At 37.0% G+C, this 22,069-nt stretch overlaps 1 long non-coding RNA gene across 3 annotated transcripts in view; it reads left to right on the top strand.

Moving 5' to 3' along the window:
* The window catches only part of LOC135443102 (uncharacterized), a 51,774-nt gene that overhangs the window by 5,735 nt on the left and 23,970 nt on the right, over nt 1-22,069 (top strand). The window contains exons 2-3 of one of the 3 annotated variants that reach the window (XR_010438813.1): nt 15,641-15,726; nt 17,841-18,289. This is a non-coding gene — a long non-coding RNA (uncharacterized LOC135443102). Of the gene's footprint in view, nt 1-15,640; nt 15,727-15,946; nt 16,084-17,840; nt 18,290-22,069 lie in introns of those variants that run through there. The other 2 variants (XR_010438814.1, XR_010438815.1) reach the window with 2 other exon arrangements.

Here is a 22,069-nt window from a genome sequence, read left to right as displayed (position 1 = left end):
CAGTGCCCCCAGCTGCCTGTGAATAAAAAATGAGATTAATATTGTCCAACCGTTTCCTTCTGCACACTATTCAAACGAAATATTTTGGCCCCTATTATCACTTAGCTGATTTGCCAAATGCTTGATTTTTAGCATAGGGTCATTGGAGTATATATGAGGTTTTTGTTATCTTAATTCTTCCGAATTAGTCCATGTTATTCCACTCAGTAAAAGAGGGTTCAGTTTTCAGTACTCTAGTGTTCTGTCAGTGAAAGGCCAGAAACTCTTGATTTGAACAAAGATCTTAAAGAGAAGTGAAAGTAATCTCTGTTTTGTTGAGGGTGTTTTGTTCTAGCAGGCCATGCTTTTTCATTTTTATGCATTGCTTTTTGTCTAAGGTATCTAATCTAACAGTTTGATTTCAATAACTGAAAGATGCTCAAAAATCTTATTTGCAAACCTTTGACTTTGCTGCTTTTGAGATCATTCTCTCTGAGTTGCTTTTTCTTTGTGGTGGTGAGTACCCTTTAGCTGAACTCCGCTGGGTGTTCTCTGCATCAAGCCACCACTACTGCTGAGCTTCCTACCTGTTGCTCTTGTGCCACTGCCAGGCAGCAGAGCACCCTCTCCCACTGGGAGTTACTCAGCAGTTCCCTCTGCCACTGCAGTTACTCTGGTGAAGCCTTCAGGTGCATCTGTTGTGGCTCTGCAGTAGCTGGGAAAGAGCAAGGAACAGTTTGCTTTTGCCTCTGTCACCACTGACTACACTGATCCCTCAGACTTTCTTGGCTGCTGTTTTGCCGTCAGATTTTATTGCTTAACATGATTTTTAAAAAGACACTTAAATAGGAAAAGACAGAGTAACAAGATGGCAAGAAAAATGGATAAATGTGTGGAGCTAATTTTATGTCATACAAGCCATTGAACATTCTAATACAGATGGAAGTACAAAGAACTATTTCTGACCTGCATGCTGACAAATATTTGCTTAATTCCTTGAAGATAAGGATTTTTCCCCCAGATTTATCTTCTAGAGTATGCAAAAATCCTTTCTGAAGTTGCTCCTCAGACAGAGTCTCTGCCTTACATAAAGCAAAATTAACCATTTCTTGGGAGTTGGCTTATTAACAAAGTAAAACATCTCAGATATTCTGTTGGTTACAACTGGGATTACCCCTGCTGGAACTCCTATGCTTCTGCTAGGAATATATGACTAACAGTTGAAACATGCAGGAACTTAAATTGCCCAAGAGAAGTCTTCAACATTTTCCAGTTATACAGATATACTTTTTGCACAAAAAAACCCAAAAAGCAAACAAAAAACCACAAAGAAACAAACAAAACAAAAACAAACCAAAAAAACCCCAATAAAACAAAGAAAAAACCCAACCCATCTGAAGATTTGTAATCAAAAGGTAGCCATATATTTAGGGAGGGGAAGGGAGGATTTTGTTTTTAAAAGTAATGGGTTCTTTGAAGACTCTTTAATTTTCTTGTTTCTTTGGTAATGCATCTCTGAAATAGTGCTTTTCTAAAGTGACTTGCCTGTCTTACCTGAGGGTGTGGACTCGTTTTATGTAAATGATCATCAGTACTCTCAAGGACAATAAATACTCTCTAGTGATGAACCCTAGAGAAAAGTATAAAGTTAATGTTTTGGGTGGTTTTTTTGGTGTTTTTTTTTTTGGGGGGGAGGGGTTTAACTCCTAAAAAAAAGCTATTGTGACAGCAAATTTCCACATATGTATTTTTTCCCAGCTGAGCAACCTATATACAATGAAGGAAACCCTTTGCTGTATTCAGGGAAAAAGGTATTAAGTTTCTGGCTGATAAAATACAAGAAACTGAGATTTAAAAGATTTTACTTTGAAAATATGCTGCAGAAATGGTTCATTAGTGTAGAGCTTTTCCACTAACTTTCCTTATATGTTACCTTGAAAAATCATGCTTTTATTACATGGCCATGATTGATAGCATAAAATACTTGAATTAAGAAATATGAGAGTGGATGAAGACATCAAAGTTGTATATATCTCACTTTAGCAGACCAAACTTCTTGTGGATTGGAGGGCTTCCAATTCCTGAGGGTTAGGGAAAGAATATGAGAGTAGGCAGGCATAAAGTGAAGCTTTTCCCACTCCATCAATTGCTTTCAGCAATCTGTGGCTTAGGGACTCACCAAGTCAAAGGTTGTATCCATTTCTCCACATTTAATAGCTGTTGTAGGACTTTGTAACCTGAAGCTATCTAAAAGGAAAGCTGCCCTAAAACTAACCCAAAGGCAAACAGCAGATAGCAACAGGCTTAACTCTGCTTTTGTTGTATTTTTTTAAAAGCATGATATTCTGTTTTGTTACTGAATGATTTTTGCAGCAAAAGTAGGATTGACATTTCCTTCAAAGAGGAGTTGCAAAACTGCATCATCCAGACCATGAAAAATGGCCAGTCTGAGATTGAGGGATGAGATGCTTTTGCTCAGACAGGCTGCTATTATTTGCAGAGTAGTTCTTGCTGCAAGGAAATGGGTGCTCTCAGATGAGAGAATTGGTGTGAAAGTGTTGCTTATTGCCTTTCTAAGGAACTTATCTCTGCCTCTCGAACTCAAATTCATGGCAAGCTCTACTTAATCCTGTTTATAATTTTGTCCCCCTAGATTTCTGATTGTGTACATTTTATTGAATTAGTCCTTCTTGAGGGATATACTGTCTGTTGAATAGGCTTAATCAATTTTCTTGACAAAAATAGCACTCAATCAATCTTATAAACACTGTAAGGCAAGTGTGTGTAGTTGCACACTTGTCCTCTAATGTTGGATGATGACCCTGTTAAAGTTTTTTCTGGGAAGCATATTCAAATTCCCATTGTTTAATTTGAAGTGCCTTTTACTAACAGCTGCTAACTTAAAATGCACTAAAAATATTAAATTTCAAAAAGAAAATGAAGTCGATGTATTTAGACCCAGTAAAACTTATTAGGATTTAATTTGTTGAGAATTTTTAGCTCTGTTTTTTAAGATCAAACTTTTATCCAAGCATGGGCAAAATTTCCCAGAAGTAGTCCTTCTAGATGGAATTTCTCTTGATAACTTACAAGCAAGAGAGCGAAAATCTAGTTTGTGAAATCTGAAACTGCATTTCTGCCTCTTTTATGAAAACAAACCAGTGGTTAAAAAAAAAAAAAAAAAAAAATCCAGATGATAGAAGTTTGTGTAACTATCCTGGTTTATAACCAGGGGATGATTAATTGGGTAGAAAAATCAGGAAGTCAACCGCCTGGGAAAGCTTCACAACATCGATTGTGTGTACCATGCTGCAGTTTGTGTGAAGTGCTTAGAAGTAATCTAAGTGGAGTCTCAGGTTCTGGTTTCTTTCCTCCAAGGCTGCCCTGGCCATTATGTCCCTGGCAATTGCCATTTCTCCATTTACTTGATTTCCAGTCTGTGAAGTCTTTAAGACCAGATGCTCCTGGTGATGAACTGGGAACAAAAATCTCTCTTGGTAGCTGTTCAGCAACTGCATCCAAATCATCTCAGAGACATAACTCCATATTACCTTCTGCTTTTCCACTCTGTTCCATCCCTGCCCAGTGCAAGTGCCTGAGTGCGGCTGAGATTCACCATTTGTGGTCATGGTCACTGTTGTGTGGCACCTGGTGACGGGCACTGCTCTTCCCCTGCCCTCCTGCAGTCAAGGACCATGTCTCATAAGCTGGATAAAGGAAAATTTTGTCACAGTTTTGAAAGGACTGCTGGCTTGAGCAAGGAGGATTTCATGTTCATTTCAAAAACCAACTATAAGCAAGGAGCACAGACCTGGTGCTGCTTAATGTGCTATGGGTAACACTTCTAACAGAAATTTTTTAAAATTGGTTTTTATTTTTTCAGAATAATTTTATACCATTGTCCTATTCTGTAGACACTTCAGTGAAATGTTTCAGTGGACTCAATGTTTTTGTAAATTTATAATGTTTTCTCTAAGTTTATATTATCAGATTAATAAGCGGGTCACATAAAGTTATTACTTGCAGGATAAGGCAAACAAATTTAGACATCAAAGGCCAATTTTCCCTTTCTTTTACTGTGAAAATTTCCACTACCCTCATATGTGTTTGAGTAATACCAAAAGAGGAAATTAAACTTGATTGAGGTTTACTCCCTCAGTCCATCCAGTAGCACTCTTTATGCGGGGTCTCCTCTGAGTTTCTACTAAACTATCAACAGTTTGGTCATGAACAATTTTCTTTCTGCACTGGTGATAGTGTCCAGGGCAGTATTTTAGGTCAAGTGATTTATCTGATCTATTCCACCAGCAACCTTATCAGGTAGAGTTTTATCTTCTTTAAGTGTTGCCTTCAGGGTCAGATACTCAATACAGACAATGAATAGGAATTCTCAGGTTCTTATACAGAAAGTCTCACTTTTCCCCACAAGCTAAATTAAAAACCTGCTTCTGAGAGTTTGAATCTTAAATATGAGGCACAGGTGAAAAGAATGGCAATAGATTTAGGAAAAAAAATCTATAAGTCTTATAGATAATTAAACTTGGAGTACAATTAAGTGCTTTGGCCTAAAATATCAAGATCTTATTCTATGAGAGTTGGGATTTTTTAACTCTCAAAAAAGCTCTCAATTTTGACCCAGATATATGGGCTGACCTGACTTAAGAAGGAAGTTTTAAATGAAATACATTGCTTTAACAAATTTAATAGGTAGGGAAATTAGGTTTAATAGTTTTACTGATATAGTATTTTTAATTAAAGACAAAATATGCAAAGGACAGAATTTTTTGGTGAACTTAATGGCAGAATGAGAATCTAACAGAGAAGATAAAATTTTTCTTTTATGAAAAGTGCTCTTCTGAAGGAGTAGTTACACACACCTACTAAAATTCAGCAGTTGTATGTCAGTCTTGTGACCATATAGCTAATGGAAGTGTATGGACAAAACAGAAAAATAAAACCCCAAATCAAATTTATTAGCCACTGAAAAGTTATTTCTGCAAATCTGAGAAAAGGCATTTATCTTTGTTTAAATCACTCTAGTCTGCAGCAGGATTTTGTTTGCATCTTACTGTGTTGTCTTAAAACAGTCTCAGGAGGAGAATTTAGCTGCTTCAGTATACATTCCTAAAGAGAAGTAGTTATCCCTTAATAGGTAATATTCTTGCATGACACAAAATTTGGTACTTCATTTGCATGGTTGTATGATTTGATCCTTTGAAATACCAGAACATTAATTGTCATGTATTCTGTATAGCACTATACTGGTCATTGAAATAGACATCATTAAAATTCTTTGTTTTCTGTCTTTTCCTAACTAGTGTAACAGCCCATGGCTTGCTTATTTCTGTTGGCTTTGATGCTGCTCATGATACCATGGGATTCTTGGAGGCTCTCCTGGTGTCATTAGGTACTGGGGTAGAGCATGCCTGAGGGCATACTCCAAACCTGGATACAGGCCTGGCTATGGAACAAAGATTATCCACATAAAATAACTGCTCTAGTATTTTCTAACCAATTTTAAAAGGCTCTAGCTCTTTAGACACGCTACAGGACTTTGTTGCCATGAAACTTTTCCAAGCTTTTCAGGGAAATTACAAAATAATTTTGTATTCTTTTGCCTCCAGGCTAAGAGCTTTGCTATCTACAGAATGCCAGGAAAGACTGTAGATTTCATACTTTCACATCTCAAACATGCACCGAATCTATTTTTGAAACATCTATGCCTCAAATTCTGAATGCTTCTCGATATTACACACATGTATTAAAGCAAAAAACATCCTGGCTTCTGGATGTGCTGTGTCCATGGTTTCCACAGTGGTATAGCCCAGTTTCAATTTAATTTTTTTATCATTTGAGTCCTGATGGTCCAAACACATGTAACTTTATCACATGTTCTGTGACAAAGTTGTTTCTACTTGTGCAGTTATGGGACTTCTGGCCAAAACATGATTTTGGGAAATTTTACTCTGTGGAAATTCCCCAGAGGAATTTCTTGGTTTCTGGGAAAACAAACAATCAAACCTCTTAAAAATGGGTTTAGGCAAATTGTTCTACTCTAAGTCTGCTTTGCCTGTGTGGCTGAGCTTACGGATAAAGACAGAAAGGATGAAGTAAGCACTTGTCATGAGTTATGTGAGCTTTTTAAAACCAAAAACATTTTAGTACCACTGCATTGCTTTGTCACAAAAGTTTGAAGAATGATTTAAAAAATATTTTTGTTTTTCTTTACATGCTTTCAATTAATCCTTCAATTAGTATGACCTGGGGTTATGTTATTACAGATATGTGTGGTTTGGCTTTTTGTGTTGGTGATTTTTGTGCAGAAGAACTAGTCATCTGTGTTTTCAGGAATTGACCTTTATAGGGTCAACAGCTTTTGCCTGGGTAGAGATAACTGAAGAAGCTGGTATTACACACACAAAGTCTTCTTTGTTTGGAAACTTCATGCTAGATTACTTTGGATGCCTCTATTTTGCTTTCTTTTCCCAAACACATTCTGGATATTTTGGGTGTTGATTTTTAGTTAGTGACTGGTCCAAAGACACAATCTTCTCCACAGTAAAATTGCTCCTTAAGTTTTCCTCTTATTTGTTCTTCTCACTCTGGGTTGGAAGGCTATTACTTCAGAAGATTAATTTGTTTTCCATTAACTCATTTGTTCATCAACCTTTATCTCTAGTTTTTAGTAGTTTAAGCTTTCCTTTGTTTCCATTCCCACAAAAGCTTGGGGAAGATTTCTTCCCCCCTTACCCCTTGTTTCCTGTTGAGCATTTGGGTCTGAAATAATAAGGTTTTTCTCTAGACTGAAGTAATTTACTGAGCCTTCATTATCGACCTCTCTTCAAAATTTTAAAATAAAATCTGGACAACTTAAAATCATTGGTCCAGTAACTGTTTCTGCTTAGTACTAGACATGACAATTGACCTGCCATATCATATGTCCTGCTTAGTCTACACATTGCCTGCTTAGCCTTGTGTCCATGATCAGTAATTCAAGGAACAAAGTGGTAGTGTTGAGCCCAGGGTCTACAGATATCAAGTTTGACCAGTGGATCATGGTTTAGTGCATGTACTTTAGTTTTAGTGTAATAAACAGCAGTTTCCACATGTGAAAATAGCCATTGTTGATAATAGATGTAAAAAAACCCAAAACAGAAGGCAATTTTACATCCTTGCCCCATCTCCATCCTCCCCTGTAAAGAACAGATATCCTTTGTATTTCTGGAAAATTTGTGACCTTGACTCCTGGGTACAAATGCATGGATAACCTTCTCTGCCCATAAATGGAACATTATGTCTGCTTTGCTGCTCCCATAACAGTGTCACTTTATATAAACAGTGCATGTGCTGTACACAGTGACTTTTTAAACTTGCCACTTGATGTATGAACTCATGATTAAAATGAAATCTTTGTCATATGTACATAGCAGTTGTCCCATTTATATAATCTTTGATCATCATTGCATTATCTGAGTGCCACTTCTACCAACTACCTTAGAATAACTTTTTTATCTAGCCTTATGGCTTTTTTTTTCTTTTTTTCTTTTTTGGTAGGCTTTGGGTTTAATTTATTTGTGGGGCTTTTTGTAGGGATTTGTAGTGCCTCATTTTCTTCTCTTTACTAAAATCCCTGAACTCAGTCTGCCTCTTTTTGTCTTCAGGTTCTCTTAGATTTTTTTAATACACTTTATAATAGTATATTACTGTTTAAAATGTTGAAGAGCAGCCTTTTAAATAAAATATTGAACAACTTATCTCAGCACTTTTTGCTGGATTCCATTAGAACAGCTAAAAGATTGGGAGCTATTTTGTATGTCATTGTCATTATTGTTTTCCACTTACAAATTCTACTTAGTTTGAAGTGGAGTGTCCATGTGTTCTGCAGCCCTGACCTTGTAAATGTCACTTTTACTGACATATGCCCTGTATATCAGAATATGTGCTCTACTGACGTTCTGGCCTTTAGGGCTGTGTCTGGATTAATAAACTACGCTCTGTGGACAGAGCTGTCCTCCTGAAAAGGGAGCACAGCTTAACCATGAGGATGCAACTGCACTGAGAGACTTCTCCTCAGGTGCAGAGGAGCATGACTAAAACAGGCATAACTTCTGTTTGTTCTCTGAAAGTCGGCACACAGATCACTCCTTGTGCAACCTTAATTTGGTAATGGTTATAGTGCCTTATGTGATGTTTTCTTTTACTACGTAACATGCCACTGTACAGACACTGGCTTTGCTACTGTGGTCCTGGAATTTAATGTTCCTGTCTGGACTTCATCCCTACAAACCTTCCCCAAGAGAGAAAGATGGAAAAATGCCTCAGAAAATGTTTTGGTTTGGAAAGGAAAAGTAAGGTTTCAAGGAGGTCACAGAGAATCTGTGGTTTCACCTGTTTAAAGTGAAAAGCAATTGGAAATTGCTGCATGGCTGTGGGAAGTCTTGAGATAAGACATATGGAAAAACTATATACAGCTGTGACTGGTGGGTCAGAAATGCTCCCTTTATTAATTCTGAAGAGAGAAGTAATCTCTGCAGAGGCAGAAACAGGAATAAAAGCATAGATTTCAGCAGGTTTCGATTTACAGTTGACCGGACCATGTGATAAGTACCCATTTTTCTATATGGGTATGGCTTTGAGGGTTCTATGCCAAGATCTTATTTCCATAGCATTGTACCTCCTTGGCTCAGTGGAATCATTGTAGATTAATTTTACATATGAAGAAATGACTAATAATCTAAGAGCACTCTCCCTTAAGTAAAGGAGAAAAGCTGCTCCATAATGCAGAAAGATATTATTGCCTTTGCTGTTTTGATACAGCATTAATGTATTGCCTTCTCTACAGTTATTAATGCACTTAAAATAGAGTCTCTCCTTCTTGACATCTTCTACTCTGAATTTAATAGAGACTTTAATGAAATTTTCATGGTAAAACAACTTGCCAGAAGGTCAAGAAAGCCAAAAATAAAACTGGGGATTTAAGTCATCTAAATGTCCTTTTCTTTTTCATTTGTGATGATAGCTCTTCAGGCTGGAAAATGAGCTAGAAGCTGATTACCGAAGATGGGGAAGGGAGAATAGGGAGGGTACGGGTTGAAGATGATGGAACATAGTGTTGAGAAACCAGTCCCTTTTTCTACAGTCTGAGAAGTTTCTATTCAATAGCTTGACAGTTATAAATGTTGTGCTTCCATAAATGTTTTCAGAATGACTTACACAGAACCTTGTTATTGCTTATTACACAGTCCCTTGAATCTATGTTTTGGCTGGTGATTTCTTTCTACAGTACACTCTTCTTTCTTTAGAAAACAAAATTTTTAAAGGACTGTGTGAAATGTGCAGCACTGAGCTTGAAATGTAGCCACTTGGCTTAGTCACAAATAATTCTGATTGGAAACACCAAAATTTAGTTGGTTAATTGAGAGCTGTGTGACATTGTTAATTTCTTGCCATTCTCTTGAGTCTTTCCAAAACACCTAGATCTATTAAGGATTTGATCCTGTGCTCACTGGGAGATGAGGTCGTGCACTGTTCTTAAGCACTGGGACACTGGTTGCAGAAATACAGTTTGTAAAGCATAAACCACCAAGATAAAGGGAATGTGTTTTGTGTGACATAATTAAGAAAAGAACATGTGCCTATCACACTAGCCACTAAGAAGGAATAAGTGCCTGTTTTCCTAAGGAATTATATTGCAGGAGTAATGGACTGATTATTAAGGGCAAGATGGTGGTGTAGGCCTTTAGAAGCTGAAATAAGAAATTGTATTCTGCAGTGCAAGTCTCTTGCATTAGCATGAGCATGGCAGGCCCATGTGGAAGATGTGTGCCTCAGGCTGAGATTTGTTCTGCCTTTGTAGACTATCTATAGAAAATGAAGTGTTGTGATGAGGAAGACTAATCTACTTCCTTCTGATAAGTCTTGAGGGGATCAGCTGTGGCGCTGGTGCTTGTGAAGTTTGTCTTGAACTGGAATTCTGAATTGTTTGAGAAGTCTGTGTTTTCCTTGGTGTTGGCCACCACCAGGATTCATCAGCATGAAGGAATACTTTGTCTTCAAAATGAAACTTCACGGGGTAGGAAGGTAAATGGGTGTATTCCTTGCTTACACAGACAGGTGGCAATATTGAGGATACCCTGTGGTAATTTGGGGAGCACTGGCAGGGAAGGCAAAACAGATGGAGAAGCTGTCAGTTACCAACTCACTTCTGTTTTGGAGCAGGATAGGTCTGTAATCAATTCTCTACACTCAAACCTTGCAGAGGAGCCTTACACAAACACCTCTATAGTTCTAGGACATCTACAAGTTCAAAAAGCAGAGATGAAATGACATGACCTGTTCCTGGTCCATATTACGGTGCCTGTTCTAAGATTTATGTGTGAAGGTTAAGTGGTAAACAAAGCGTGTGTAACTCCTAGACAGTGTCTGCTTTGAGTGTGTGTAAAAAGCTGGAGTCATTAACATAATTTATTAGTCTTCAACATGTTCATTAAGGAAGGCATATATACTTTTTATGTATCGAATCTTAACAGCATTGGATATTTCTTCTGTTGCTAATGCTATCTTATTTGAAAAAACAAACCCAAATCATCAATCACTTGGACAGATGCCCATACAGTTCAACCTTTTGTTGAGGCTGTTCCTCAATTAGGTATAAGCTTCAATGGCATCTGTGTATAATTGCACACATTTAATAGAGAATTACAGTGCTTGCACAGTAGGACTATTTAAAAAATAAGATTTTAAATGCCGTTTACGCTGTAGTTAAGTTAGTAGGGGTAAGAGTACAGGAGAAATATCTTAGGACCAAGTGATGGGAAGGGACTCCATCTGAACAAATAGTCCAGACTGTATCTTGTCTGCTAAGTTGTAGTGGGATCCATAAGTAGATCTTCATTTAGATGAACTATGAGATGGAAATCCTAGTAATCCAAAATAGCAATTTTTTTTACAACAATATACAAAATATATTGAGTTTGAGTGCAGGCATGATCACACGTTATGGGCAGAATCACAGCTGATCCAAAGCACAGAACAAATTTTAAAAATGGATTTCTGCTTTGGAAGAGGAAAAAGTCACATTTTTATAAAAAATTGGTGCAGCTGTAGACTCGACTAACTTGCTGTAAAATATTCTTTTACTGCCTGGAGGGAAAAATGCAATAAGAATCTTGTTTCCAGAAAAATTCTATTCCTCAGAGTAAGGATCTTTAACTGCAAATGAAGACAGAAAAAGAAGGATGTGTAATATAACCTAACTTAAAAGAAGTAAAACTACAAAATCAAACAAAAAACCCTAGAAAGGCATGTTGTACCATAAACCTTTCAAAGTGAGCTTGACTGGGAGAAGATTATTTAATATTGCATTGGATAGAGAATACCTGTGAGGTCAAGCACTCAGCCAAGATTTATCCCTGTGCTGTTAGTTAGCTGGTAAAGCAAGTATGCAATAAAAATCCCTGCATACTATCTCTTCCTTATTTTTGGGCTTTTAAGACTGTTCACATGCATAAGTGATTGGAGAAGGAAGACCACTTTTTTGTTTTTTTTTTTTCTACAAGTATTAATAATAAGGAATATTTTCAGAATGAAGCATTCTGGTTTGAATTTGGTTTGACAATTTTATTTTTGAATGTGCAAAAAAAAAGCACTTGGCAGATGTAGGTGAGTGGGATAGAATGTCTCTATTACAAATCTTCTCTATAGCGCCTGAGGAGAGGTCAGTTTTGTGATGCCCTTTGCCAAGAGCTGCAGAGGAATGTTCCTGGACTGAGCCAAGGAATTAAGGATTATGGCCACTTATGTTTGTTCATGCATGTTCTGCTGTCTGGCAAGAGGGTTATCCACTTTTGTCCTCTTCCCTCCCAGAATTATATTTTTTATTCCTGGCAGCAGTAATCTGTGCTAATGTGACAGAGAAAATTTGAGCTCTGATAGTCAGAATAGTGGGTACAGAGCAGTACAGATCATTAGGACAAGTTAATCATGTACCAGAGCAGTTGTGCTTCTGATATACTTGAAATCCTTGTCATTGATATTTTGCCAATGTACTGAAAAAAATTGGTGTAGTCTATAAAATTTGATAAATGATTGATTTCTAGTAGCAGAGTGGACTGGGGTGTGTGATGGTTGTATTATATCTGATGTAATGTGTCTCAAGACATCTGAAATAATAAAAACCACTTAAATATGTTGGTCTCTTGATGGAAGGAGAAAATATTTCATTCTCCCTCAATGAAATAGGTAAAAGTGCAGACAAATAAAACTTTTGATTTTGCTTCCAGAAAATTCATAAAGTTAATTCCTGTTTTGGTTCAAGGTAGTATATAAAATAAAAAACCCTTGCCCAAGAAACTCTGAACCAAATGAAGCTATGCTTCATAATCAATAAAACTCAAGGAGAAATAAGGATTTCATGACTGTCATTTAATAAGTGAGCAACATTACAGATCCAGTGATCAGAATCCCTTTCAATAAGTTAAGACATATTCAACATCTTCAGTTCCTGTCGCAGAAAGCTTAATTCTGTATTACTCTGTCAAAACCACATTTAAAACTTTTATTTCTGTAGCTGTAAATTATTTTAGCAGCAGTGAACCCAGCAGAAATAGTTTGGTCCAAGAAGTATATGTTGGATTATGCATAATGGCAAATACAGTGAGTACCTTGCATTAATCCAATTTCATGGCACATGAAATATTACCACAGCTTTTTGATTTTGTTTTAAACTCTCTTAAACAATAGCTGTCCAGTGGAAGCATTTTACTTTTGAACGCTTTAAGGCTGTACACTTGTGATGCAAGTCTCCTGCTGTCAGCTGCTGAGTGATGTCAAGTGCTTCAAATGCCCTTCACACAATGCACTATATGGATGTTGCATTCTGGTCTTATGTTTCTTTGCACTACATGCAATTGAAAACAGCAAAGCTGACATTTAATACTCAGTCTTCCGTATTTGTTTAGTTTGTGAAAGTTTAAAATAAACGTCTTTGAAATAACTCTTCAGAGGCCACTCAGGATTATTAAGAATAAATCAAACAACATAAGATCAGCTGAAGATCTGTGACTGCGGCTTCCAGCAAAGTCAGCCTTTAAAGCTAAATCTGTTTCTGCATCTTTCCATGAGGTGTACAGCTGGGCAGTTCAGAATGTCCAAGAGGGACTGAGGAACAGGGCCTTATCAGAAATCTACTTTCATCTGTTTGGCACTTCCATCTGTGAGACTGTATACACAGAAAGCATATTGGTGTTTAAGCTCCCTATGGACCACAAAATATTGCTTTCTGCAATCTTCAAGGACCTCAATAAGGAAAAACTGCCATTCTTTCTTTAGAATGATTCCTTGGAAAATGGTGTTTGAAAAGTGTAGAAGGATGACATTTTAATTCGAGGGAAACGCTTCACTTCCACTTACCTATCTAATCAGTTGGCTGTGCTGACTTTAGCACTGCAGTGGGTGCCAAGGAGAAGGGAATATTTGGTTTCTCCTTGAAGCCATAATCTTTATAGTCTTGCATCTGAGAATTCTTTTTTCTGAAGAAGCACCCCAGCATGAATTCTGTGGAAGTTGTGAAGCAGCGCAATCACATGTAGGTTGTGTGCTCATGTGAGGGACGTTTCTAGGGACCCAGAACTGCTGCATTAATTACAACAGTAATTAAGTTCATTTAAAGCACACTTTTGGCAATGTTGGTCCAGGCTTTGGGCAACATTGTGGGGGGTATGAAAGGTGTTTTAGAACAACACTGGGTTTGCTTCTTTGCTATGCAAAACATGGGTTGTGTACTTGAGCTTTGAATGTTTTATGAGAAACCAAAAAAAGCATTGGGAGGGCTGGTGGCTAGTCTCATTTAGTAACCTTCCAAAATGCCTAAGGTTTCCAGTTGAAAGTCTGATTTCAGTCCAGTATGATTTTGTTTCCCAAAAATAAGAACAAAGTATTTCTTTTATATTCACTTCTTTGTGAGCATGTTGAGATGAATGCTTTGCCCAGGTTTATTTTAGCAAGGATGGTATGAGAAGGCATGGTCCTACCTAGCTATCCCAAGGTCCTTGTTGGCCCTCCAGTGGCCACTGCACCTTGCCTTTCTTCCTCTGAAATAAGAAGGAGGCAAGAATTCCTTCTGCACACAAGCCCAAACTCAAATGCCTGCATCTCGTGTCCAGATTTGATTAATGTAATTCACATGCTGTGCTCTGGACTAAACCTTTTAAATCAGCCTCAAGTTGATGAAAAATTACTTTGATACCTGTGGAGCCTGAGACTTTTCTGGATGCAATTCAAGATGCTGGGTTTTACCTACAGGTCCATAAATGTCCCTGGAGCTTTTTCAGTTAGTAAAAGGATTTGGTTTTTCTTGTCCTCAATATGAAGAAGTAGAGGCATGTGAGCTGAATAAAACTTTGCTTAGTGCTGTGAAATGCTGTTAACTCCTTTTTTTTTTTGTGAGGATAATTCTTTGTGGGGAACTGGGGGGAAATAGTAGGGGAAGAGGAATATGATATGCCATTTTGTGATGAATTATTGCTGCTTATTTCCTGGTTTGATGCATTCTCTTGGCTTTTTTAATGTTGTATCTTAAATGTACAGATGTGGTACAGCGCTGGTCTCCACAGCTTCCACATCTCTTCTGCTGCAGCTCCATGCAGCAATTTCAAATAAAATGTCTACCTGCAAACTGGCACACTAATGAAGTTACTTTCAATCTTTTTCCATTTCAAATTGAGGTGTCTGAGGAGCTCAGGCAAGTTTAAAATTTTATATGATTTTATATAATTCTATGTAGGATTATAAATTATGCCAGACAAATTGCCTCCATGTTCGTGTTGCAAGTCTAACCTGTCTATGACTTTATAGGATTATGGGTGAGATAGAAAGGAAATCTTTGCAGAAACCACAGCAGTGGTGGAGGATCTAGTTAGTATGTTCAAACTATTTGGGGGATTCTTGTGCCCTAATCAGAGTCTTTCTATGGAAGTCAGTAATTTTACTGCTCTAAATATGTTACCAGCTGCAGGTTAATTGCTACATATGAGGATTTGTCTCTTTGGAGCTTTTTTTCAACTGAGGTGTTGCCTTGTGGTGTGAGTGGCACTGTTGCTCTACAGGTGGATAGTCCTCTCTCCTCAGGAGCAGTTTGACCAGCAGGCATGTCCCTTGTTTAGTTGCTGATGCAGTCTTTCACATGGAAGAAAATCAGAGTGAATTTAGCAACTCTAGTAAAATCCTTTGACAGAAGCTGGTTAGTTAGTAACAGAGAGTTGTTGTCTTGAGCATCGTGTGGTTGATGAATGACTTAGTAGTAATGTATTAGTTGACAGAAACAGACCATCTGCTTTTGTGTATTGTTGAATGATGAGCACAGTGGGTATGGAGTGAAGGGAAAGGAGAAAAGAAAACCTGGTGCTCCAACATGTCTTTCTCCCTCATTTTCCCCAAGAAGAAAAATGAAAGAGCAGAATGCATCTAAAAATCCAAGTACAGACATCCAGTAAAATTATCTTAAAATGGCTGTATAGACAATATTTTGATTTTCTGGAAATGGTTCAATTTTTGTACTATAAATATGCAGTGGCCCTACAGAAAGAAATTAACTGTATTTGTGTTGGTGGTGATATTTCTTTCCTATAAGTTTTTTCATGAATGTTGTCTTTATATTTTTCAGAACACTCCTAACATGTGTGCACCCATAGAGTTTGGAGACTCTAGTGGCAATTTATGCCCTGGAACTTAAGGGCACCTTCAGCTAAGGTAAGTGCATGCTTTTTTTTTCTTGTTGCATGCTTTTCTCTTAAGACTGCAGCCAGTCTGAGCAATTCAGTCACCAATTCTGACCAAGAGCATGTTTGGCTTTTACAGAAAGATAGTAGTGCAGACACTTCATCACTCCTGTGTTCAGTTTACTTATCTTACCAGTATTAAGTGTGTTTAGGAAACTTACTTGTCCAATATTTTCTTGCTGCCTTTGCAGGGTAAGTGACTCTCCATCCAGTCCCTCAGCAGTACGCTCTGAAGGATCCATCATGATTGTGGCAACTGTGTGTTATGCCTGGTTATACTTGCAGAAAATTATAAAAGATGAATATAAAGACTATTTCATATAATTTCTCTTGTCCCTCTCTATAAAGCATTCTTCTTATTCAACTGTTTTCAGTATCCCATGGTTTTGTTTGTTTAGTTTTGAGTTTTTTTGATTTGTTCTTAGTCATCAAATGTGAATTTTTTTCTCTCCAAAAGGATATTGTGAGAAGTGTGACCTTCATCTAAACCTTGCTTGCTGCTGTACATCTTTTAACAGGAGCACCTGCCGTTGCCCTGGCCTTGCAGTGGATGCCAGATAGTTAAAAGGGCTGTAGCCTTTATAACTATGATTTTTGCAGTACTCATCTAATCTGTATTTAACTGGAATTTAATGTGTCCTCCAGGGGTTGACAGTACTTATCTCATATATTGTCATTAGCTTGGGATAGTAACCTTGAGGGAGGAGAAGCTTAATCAGACTTTATTTGCTTCTGACTCCTGCTATGAAAATGTTGGCCTTTCCTGTGGGTGTGACATCCACTGCTTAATGGAGCAGGCACTGGTGTAGTGGCTGGGGAGGCCTCCAAAAGTACTTCAGTCATATTGTCCCATGCCAAGAGGCTCAGAATAGGGAACAGTACAAATTTGAAGAGAAAATTGAGGCAAATCAGTGGCCCGATCCTCCTCAAAGCATAGAAGGGCAGCAGAAACCAGAGCAAGAAGGAAGGTGATCCTGTCCAGGCAGTTGTTTTTCTTATGCTCCCTATCCCAATTCTTCCTCTTCCTTCCTCTCACTAATCCTAAACCTTCCTATTCCTCCACAAATTAATTTTGTATTCAGCAAGCATAAATTTTTTGTATAAGGGTTTGTTCAGGAACACAAATGCACATTCACGTTAACTTTGCAAAATATACCCAAACAAAGTGCTTCTATGTATTCTGTGACTATTTTTTAAAGAGAGATTTTGGGCAGGAAGCCAAAACTAGTGAACACTTGCTTTTAATGCAGTATAGTAGCAGATGGTCAGAAACAGCCCGTGGACTCAATGCCTCTTTTGAAGTCAAATATGATACTAAGTAGCAGAAGTAAAGATAATGAGGTGAGCAATTTGGTTTATGACAAGCAGGGGAAGAAATTTGTTTTCAATTAACCTACCAACATATGAGACCAAGGTTAAGGTTTTTAAGGATATAGCAGCATTTGGGTTTTAGTGCTGCTCAAAGGCTCATCGTATTTTGCCACAAAAAAAAAAAAAAAAAAAAAAAAAAAAAAAAAAAAAAAAAAAAAAAAATTAGTGAGTGCTTTCAGGCTGGATTTGTAGTGGAGGATCCTGGGAAGAGTTGCAGCAGCAAAAACCATGGAGGCCAGATGAGTTTCCCTGGGTTTATAGGCCGGTACATTACATGGTGTTGCTCCCATTGCCTTCAATGACTGGCAAAGTGAAGCTTTCAGATCCTTCTCACGTATATTGAATATTTACTTCCAAGAAAAGGTGGAATCCATTCTAATTATTCCATTTCCAATTACTAAACCATATTCACATAATCTAAACTTCTCAAAAATGTAAGTACTTGAGTTACTGAGTGTCCTGGTGTATGTATATATTCCCATGATGGTTTGATACTTAAATTAATACTTTTATTAATACATTACTCTTACTAAAGGATGTCTTATGCACTTTATACCTACAGTTTTAGAATTTTAATTTTTATCTTTACCTACAGTTTTAGAAATTTAATTTTTATCTTTGTGTTCATATTCATGGATGACACTTCATACAAAGTTATTTGGCAGAACAAGTTTTTATGTATTTACCAATGTGTATTTTTTTTTTTGTTCTTAGAAACATTACCCAGTCCTAAAAGAGAATGGACAGTGTGAGGTGTAGGACTCCCCCTGGAATTTAGGGCTGGAGCACTGTTCCCCACCTGGCTTGGTTGGCAGCTGTCCCAGTGTGGTTGTATCAGGGAAGCTGTGTGTGTTCCACTATTCACCCTACAGTGAAATACCAAGCCTGAGGATGTGCATGACACAGATGTGGAGCTTACCTACAGCCCTTTTCACCTCAAACTGTTGTGTTTTCCTCTTGAATTCACTAAATAGTAATAAAAGAATGTGGATATTCTGAGTAACACTAAATGGAGATCTCCAGTGTTGTGTGCATCTGTAAACCATAACTCTTAGCCTTTTAATATAAGTTTCACTTTGCTCAGCATGCAATAATCTGTCACGCAAAGAACTGGTGTATGAATCCTAGAGGATGAGATCTTGCTGCAATGACCAGTTGCATAATATCTTGGAAGATAAAAGTCACAAAAAATAAAATTTACCTGTATGTTTATGGTAGGATGTTTGAAGATTTTATTTATTATGCTGGTACTGTGCCATGTGCTTGTTGTAAACCTCTGGAAGCACTGAAGAGTGATATAGGTTATCTTTTCAGTGCGTGCCTCTTGCTCCAAGGCCAATACTATTACTGGTTACAGACTTTTTTATGTCCTGGAGGCTGTTCCTTCCAGGCTTTAATAGCTCCACATCCATTTCCATATGAAATGCATTTCCTGCAGTCCCTTTGTAGGACTAATGAGTCCAATAAACTTGTTAAAGGTATCTAAAGACTTTTCATGCAGTTCAAATGAGTTCATGTGGAAAAAATTAGCACTCCTCATGCCTGTTAAAATCTTCCAATGAAAGAATGATAGAATTGACTTTAAACAAATCACCTCTCCGCCACTGCTTTATCCTAGGAAGTAAAAGTCCAGCTTCTTGGTTGTACAAGTGCAAGCAAAATATGTAAGGAGGGAAAAAAACCTTTTAAGCAGTTGCAAAGGGTACTGTATAGCTTGTTTCTCTGTTAGTTGAAGTATGATGGAATGCTAGGTCAGTCATCTTCTCCACATGGTTTTGCAGGATGTTTCCTCTGCACCTGTGTCTTCCCAGCCATGTGACTGCAACTGGCTTCTAAGTCTTCAGAGAGATGTCAATAACACACATAATATCATTGTTACCTAAGTTCTTTCTTCCTTTCCTGCTTCTTTTATAGTTTTATGAACCTTCTACTGCTGCAAAAATTAATTAGATGCTCCAAACTTTGACAATACAGTTGAGAGAACATTTTTTTACCCTTACAGTAGGGTTGTAAATAAGCCATTTGATTTCACTCTTTGTGCATCCCACTCTTTTTGAAGGGTTTATCCACCATAACTTTAAAATCAGTGTTTTTATTTCTAACAGAATTTGAATCCTTCCTGTAGGTAAAGATGTTTTGTGTCAGTGAGTTAGCTTTTCTGAAAACTTGTAGCCTTAAAAATATATGAGTGGCTATGGTTCAGGGAGGGTCACAGAAATAGTGTCTTCTGAAGTAGAAGAAAATAACCGAGAGTATGGTATTTGGGGCTTTTCTTTTGCATTTTGTATTTGAAAAAATGTTATTCTCTGAAGAAAAAAGTATTAGCTTGCACTAGGGACATGGTGCCCTTACAAGAGGAAAACCGTACTAGATTTCGAAAATACGTATGATGCTTACTTCAGTGATTGTCACAGTAGGCAAATAAGATATTAAAAAAAATTTAAATAGTTTGATATGATTTTATTTTCTTAATAGTATATCCCTTAGACTAAATCTTCTGCATTAATTTAAATGATTTCTTCAACAGCATTTTATCTGTATAGTGCTAAATTTTACAAAAGTAAAATATGGAAACATGAACTGTGCTTGGTCATGAAATAATGAGTTATGCTTGGTCTTGTCATAACTTAGTCATGAAAGATCTTGTCTTGCACATATGTAAATGTTTATTTGTTTAGATTTGTTCCAGCATATATCCTGTCAGTTCTCAGTCCTGTAAAGATCTTACAGAACTTTGATTTTTTTTTTTATTGTCTATAAAATTATATATTTCAATAATTGCACTTAGGATTTTACAATCCATTGCAGTAGCAGCTCTTTCCACATGTGAAGAATGTGCTGATTGGAAGTGGCCCACTTATGCTTCCAGACAAGCTCTATGTGGTTTCTTTCTGAGGAACTGGATCAATCTGTGCAACTTTCAGTCTAATAAGCTACTTTTGACTGCAGGAATCAAACTTTCTTGCTACCTCTTTTGTTGTGTAGACTTACTAATATCTACCTTTGCCTGATGCAGCTTGTTAGGATGCAAGGTAAACCTAGTTTTCTGCTCTTTTTTTTTAACTGAGAAGGGATTAATTTGTAATCTCACGTGTGTTTTCAATATCAGTTGAATAATGAGACTGAGAAAAAGTAATGAGAGGGAGAGTATTTTATCCTAGTTATTTTTACATATCTGAAGCAAAAGATTCCCATACTGAGGGACGCATATGAAATGAAATTCCTCCAGTGACAACTGGAACTATTCCCCAAAATAAGAACATTTCTAGGTCTAGTGATGTGTCTGCCAGTTAATTTTTCATTATTTTTGTTTACAGTCTTTTCTCTATACACTGTTTAGAAACTATACTCTTCAACTCCTAGAAACTAAACATTCTGTTAACAGAACTGGGTTTTATGCACTTAAAATTTTGAGATCTCATTTATAACAGCTGTTTGAAAAAAAAGAAAGATAGTGATAATTCTGGAAAGAGTTTCTAAAAACTCATAGGTAAACTGGAAAGTCCACATAACTTTTGAAATGATGATTAAAAAATAGTATATTGCTGTTTAAGGAATACTGCACAGCATTGCTGTCTAACAGGAGCAAAGTTACTAAATGCATATCAGTACATCTGTCTTCAAATGATAAAGCAAGTTTACAGTCCATCTGCTAGATCAGAGGAAAATCTGCCTTTCAATTGTGTTTTGTTACTTGAGTTCATGAAAAAATGTTTGTACTAGTATGCATTTACTTACAATGCTGAGGCTTGAAGCTGATCTTCTAACAGTCTCCACATTATTTTATGATAGTGCAGCCCTTTTTAGTTCCAAATTCTGCTCTTGCATCTTTTTTCCTCATAAGCTTTGTGCTTCTAAAGAGCATAAAGGAAATTATAGGTATAAGCAAGTCCCCCGTGAGTTGAGTTCTAATGCTGTGATGGGATTAGATTAACTTTGCACAATTCTGATTCTCATTATGAGCCCTGTCAGAAAGCTGGATTCATATGGTGCCATTTTCTATCCTCATTACCACTTTTGTCACAAAAATGAAATTTTTCATCTGTCATACAGGCTTGAAAAGACTGAAGCTGGCAACAGTAGTATGATAACCTTTCTAATGCTGTGCAGTTTGACAGGCTGTGCCTTTTTGCTTTGCTCTCTTTAATGGTTTCTCAACATGTGTGAAGGAGAGAAGGGATGGATATCCATCTCAAGGTATAATATAGGATTAATAGTGCTGTCTGTATTCTGAGGACTTCAACTTCCCAAACTGAGCTGGTTGCAAAAAGAATGTTTCTAATATTTGCCATTGATACTGATAACTGGGCCCTGTTTTCATTTTCATGTGGTCTAAGAATTGAGATTATTCTAAAAATATTAAATCTAATTCATATCTGTGTTTCCACAAATTCTTGATGGCTTTGGTATGCTAGTTTACATGTCCCAAATGACGAAGTTCCTCTGTAAAACAGATATTACCAACTGCCAGTGTTTTCCAATATTTAACCCAAAATTTCCTACTTTTAATTTATTTTCATTAACAGAGTTTAATGTCCTGGAAATTGCCCTGCTATATAAAATTTCTATCCTTCTTTACTGTTTATGTCAGTAGACCAAAGAAATATAGCTGTCTTTTCATTATTCCTCACATGCTCTGTAATGAAAACTACAACATAGGGGTTCTAGGTAGATATCCTTCATTTTTATATCTCACATTTGTAATACCTCCTGACCTTCTCTATCTAGAAGAGAAAATAATTTATGGTTCTGTGTCTACATCCTCCCTGTGATGATACCCTCATCAAACTACCTGCATGATGAGAGAGTGTTATAGTACTGCTCCTGTAAGGACTAGCAGAGAGATGCTAGGATGCTGCATGCTGAAGTTAATAAGGTTTTGCCTGAATGAAAGCTGCTGAAGTGTGGATGCCTGAAGGCCTCAGTTGTTAATAAATAAATGC

Source organism: Zonotrichia leucophrys, chromosome 2 (assembly GCF_028769735.1).
Source record: "Zonotrichia leucophrys gambelii isolate GWCS_2022_RI chromosome 2, RI_Zleu_2.0, whole genome shotgun sequence".
Classification (NCBI taxonomy): Eukaryota; Metazoa; Chordata; class Aves; order Passeriformes; family Passerellidae; genus Zonotrichia; species Zonotrichia leucophrys.
This window is presented reverse-complemented; position numbering and strand designations above follow the sequence as displayed.